General features: G+C 42.2%; 1 pseudogene; it reads right to left on the reverse strand.

Annotated features, from left to right (window-relative positions):
• Nucleotides 1-689: 689 nt before the first annotated feature.
• Nucleotides 690-3406, reverse strand: LOC102278268 (large ribosomal subunit protein eL14-like; annotated as a pseudogene).
• Between the last annotated feature and the right edge of the window lie 1513 nt (nucleotides 3407-4919).

Consider the following 4919-nt stretch of genomic DNA (forward strand, 5'->3'; position numbering starts at 1 on the left):
ACTCAGAAATTCTCTAATTATATAGAGCAGCAACAAGGACAAAACAACCAAAAGAACCCACAGGTTTGCACATGAAACACAAATGGGAGTGTTGTTCCGTAGGACAGAAGGGATGGAAATAATCTGCTTTAAAATTGTCTAAGGCAAATCTGAGTGAGATATTGTTTTCAGTTAGCAGGTCTTCAAAATACAGCTCTATGGATACAGCTTGAAGATGATTCTCTTTCTTCCTTAGGGTCACAAAGATAAAAGAATGAATGGTCTCTTAAGTCTTAGATTGGAAGCCTGTGGTGAAGGAGACATGTTCAAGTAACTTTTTATACAGCCCTTATAATTGTTTACATGGTGAGTGCATTAAAGAACCAAGAGAAAGCACCATTTTTTCCAAAGTGATCTAGAATAAAACTTAAGTAAAAACTCGAGAAAAAGGCAAACATTTCATCCTTCCAGAAGGACACACAAACATAGACAACAACACCTAGAAAAGAAATCAAGTGCCTGAATCCCTAGTTCATGTCCAAGAAGTCAGATCTCAGTCACCATATCACAATGTCCCAGTATAATTCAGTCAAGGTATACCACAAGGGGTTGGCTAGTGATGCCTCAATATAAGAGTGTGAACCACTTATTTATGTTAATTTGCCAGCATGTCAAAAAGCACCTTATTCTGTTTAGAATAGTTTATGTTCTCATGCTTTCTTGCCAGATGCCTTTGGAGCAAGTGCTTTCTGGGCTGGAGCTTTCTGACCCTTCTGAGCTTTTGGAGAAGGTGCTACATTCTGACCTGCAGCTTTCTGGGCAGGAACCTCCTGGGCTGATGCCTTCTTACCCGCAATGGTCATCTTTTTTTTTCTCTTTTTGCTGGAACACTGGCAGTGGCAACAGCTTCTGCAGCTGTCCCCTTAACAGTAAGTGCTTTTTTGGGAGAAGCTTTTAAGAGAGCTGCCTTTTCAAGTTTCTTAACTTCAAACTTGATGAGTCTTGCCTTTGTGACTTTTTTTTTTTAATTTTATAGTCAAATATATTTTATTTATTTTTTTACTTTACAATATTGTATTGGTTTTGCCATACATCAACATGAATCTGCCACAGGTATACACATGTTCCCCATCCTGAACCCCCCTTCCTCCTCCCTCCCCATACCATCCCTCTGGGTCATCTCAGTGCACCAGCCCCAATCATCCAGTATCATGCATTGAACTTGGACTGGCGATTTGTTTCATGTATGATATTATACATGTTTCAATGCCTTTGTGACTTTTTAACAATTGAAATCTGTCATCCTGGATTTCTTTTTTCTGGCTTCAATCTTCTTGACCCACCTTGTGGCCGCTCACTTTGCAGGGATATCTGCCTTCTCCTAGGCTTTTCCAACATAATTCTGGTGAGCACTGTGTGGGAACTTGAAGAGGAAATCAGTGAGCTGATATATTTGAAAGGCATAGCCTGTCTCCATCGGTTCAGTTCAATTCAGTTCAGTCGCACAGTCATGTCCAACTCTTTGAGACCCCATGAATTGCAGCACACCAGGCCTCCCTGTCCATCACCAGCTTCCGGAGTTCACACAAACTCATGTCCATTGAGTTGGTGATGCCACCCAGCCATCTCATCCTCTGTCATCCCTTTCTCCTCCTGCCCCCAATCCCTCTCAGCATCAGAGTCTTTTCCAATGAGTCAACTCTTTGCATAAGGTGGCCAAAGTATTGGAGTTTCAGCTTCAGCATCAGTCCTTCCAAAGAACACCCAGGACTGATCTCCTTTAGAATGGACTGTTTGGATCTCTGTACAGTCCAGGGGACTCTCAAGAGTCTTATCCAACACTACAGTTCAAAAGCATCAATTCTTTGGTGCTCAGCTTTCCTCACAGTCCAACTCTCACATCCATACATGACCACAGGAAAAACCATAGCCTTGACTAGACGGACCTTTGTTGGCAAAGTTATGTCTCTGCTTTTGAATATGCTATCTAGGTTGGTCATAACTTTCCTTCCAAGGAGTAGGTGTCTTTTAATTTCATGGCTGCAATCACCATCTGCAATGATTTTGGAGCCCCCCAAAATAAAGTCTGACACTGTTTCCACTGTTTCCCCATCTATTTCCCATGAAATGATGGGACCAGATGCCATGATCTGGTTTGTTTTGTTTTCTGAATGTTGAACTTTAAGCCAACTTTTTCACTCTCCACTTTCACTTTCATCAAGAGGCTTTTAAGTTCCTCTTCACTTTCTGCCATAAGGGTTGGTGTCATCTGCATATCTGAGGTTATTGATATTTCTCCCAGCAACCTTGATTCCAGCTTGTGCTTCTTCCAGTCCAGTGTTTCTCATGATGTACTCTGCATATAAGTTAAATAAGCAGGGTGACAATATACAGCCTTGACGTACTCCTTTTCCTATTTGGAACCAGTCTGTTGTTCCATGTCCCGTTCTAACTGTTGCTTCCTGACCTGCATATAGGTTTCTCAAGAGGCAGGTCAGGTGGTCTGGTATTCCCATCTCTTTCAGAACTTTCCACAGTTTATTGTGATTCACACAGTCAAAGGCTTTGGCATAGTCAATAAGGCAGAAATAAATGTTTTTTTCTGGCACTCTCTTGCTTTTTTGATGATCCAGCGGATGTTGGCAATTTGATCTCTGGTTCCTCTGACTTTTCTAAAACCAGCTTGAACATCTGGAAGTTCACAGTTCACGTATTGCTGAAGCCCGGCTTGGAGAATTTTGAGCATTACTTTCCTAGCGTGTGAGATGAGTGCAATTGTGCGGTAGTTGAGCATTCTTTGGCATTGCCTTTCTTTGGGATTGGAATAAAAACTAACCTTTTCCAGTCCTGTGGCCACTGCTGAGTTTTCCAAATTTGCTGGCATATTGAATACAGTACTTTCACAGCATCATCCTTCAGGATTTGAAATAGCTCAACTGGAATTCCATCACCTCCACTAGCTTTGTTCATAGTGATGCTTCCTAAGGCCCACTTGACTTCACATTCCAGGATGTCTGGCTCTAGGTGAGTGATCACACCATCGTGATTACCTTGGTTGTGAAGATCTTATTTGTATAGTTCTTCTATGTATTCTTGCTACCTCTTCTTAATATCTTCTGCTTCTGTTAGGTCCATACCATTTCTGTCCTTTATCAAGCCCATCTTTGCATGAAATGTTCCCTTGGTATCTCTAATTTACTTGAAGAGATCTCTAGTCTTTCCCATTCTGTTGTTTTCCTCTATTTCTTTGCATTGATCGCTGAGGAAGGCTTTCTTATCTCTCCTTGCTCCATACTTGAGTACAAAGTCCATCCACCAAAGTCCTGTTCTGATTATCAATGTCTACAATCATGACCAGCTTCTGGGCACAAGACTCCAAGGAGGTGTAGGTCACCCAGCCAACCTCTATGAAGTGCCTGAACACCATGTTGGTGGCGTTTGGCAAGAGGGAACAACTTATTTTTAAAAGGCTCCTAAGCTGGACTCGTCTGTAGAGAGGCCTGCTGACCTCAAACTCACCTTAAAACAGTGCTCAAACAGAGGAAACTACACTGCACTAGAATGAGAAGAAGATGGCATCAGAAGCAGATAGCTTGCCTAAGATGCTGATCTGAATTTTATGATCATTTATAATGTTTTCTTGATTCCTTGGACCTATGCCTATCAGTCACATATTTTCTATTGTGGACATGATTCTATGCTAGTTTAAAACTCAATCCAATTATTTGGTTTTGGCCAATTACCTGTGCCTAGTACTTCTAGGTTCCCTGTTCTCTAGGTGGATTTCTGTTCTCTGGGCTCTGATTGGATACCTCCTAGGAAATTTATTTTCGATGAGTGGTCAGTAGCAGTTTGTGTGTGTGTGTGTGTGCCTTCTGTTGGGTTGGAGGATGTAATTGACCATATCTAAGCCTGATTGAAGAGGAACTAAAAAGCCTCTTGATGAAAGTGAAAGTGAAGAGTGAAAAAGTTGGCTTAAAGCTCAACATTCAGAAACCGAAGATCATGGCATCTGGTCCCAACACGTCATGAGAAATAGATGGGGAAACAGTGGAAACAGTGTCAGACTTTATTTTGGGGGGCTCCAAAATCACTGCAGATGGTGATTGCAGGCACGAAATTAAAAGACACCTACTCCTTGGAAGGAAAGTTATGACCAACCTAGATAGCATATTCAAAAGCAGAGACATTACTTTGCCAACAAAGGTTCGTCTAGTCAAGGCTATGGTTTTTCCTGTGGTCATGTATGGATGTGAGAGTTGGACTGTGAGGAAAGCTGAGCACCGAAGAATTGATGCTTTTGAACTGTAGTGTTGGAGAAGACTCTTGAGAGTCCCTTAACTGCCAGGAGATCCAACCAGTCCATTCTGAAGGAGCTCAGCCCTGGGATTTCTTTGGAAGGACTGATGCTGAAGCTGAAACTCCAGTACTTTGGCCACCTCATGCGAAGAGTTGACTCATTGGAAAAGACTCTGATGCTGAGAGGGATTGGGGGCAGGAGGAGAAAGGGATGACAGAGGATGAGATGGCTGGGTGGCATCACTGACTAGATGGATGTGAGTCTGAGTGAATTCCGGGAGTCGGTGATGGACAGGGAGGCCTGGCGTGCTGTGATTCATGGGGTCGCAAAGAGTTGGGCACGACTGAGCGACTAAACTGAACTGAACTGAAGCCTTAACAACTTTCATAACCTTTAAATGATAGTAATCGGGCTATTAGCCTATTGAATTCTGTCTCTATGATAAGAAAGGCAGTGCTACACAACTGCAAGGCCCTTGACACCTTATAGCATTCCAGGGAGATGTCTGTGCTACAATTCAAACTGAATGCTGTATTTTCATACCTGATGAATCCTTTAACGTGACACATTTGAACCACATGAAAAATGAGATTTCTGCTTTAAGTGATTCATTCCCTAGTCTTCATGATCTTAAAAAACA

Source organism: Bos mutus, chromosome 3 (genome assembly GCF_027580195.1).
Source record: "Bos mutus isolate GX-2022 chromosome 3, NWIPB_WYAK_1.1, whole genome shotgun sequence".
In the NCBI taxonomy this organism is placed as follows: Eukaryota; Metazoa; Chordata; class Mammalia; order Artiodactyla; family Bovidae; genus Bos; species Bos mutus.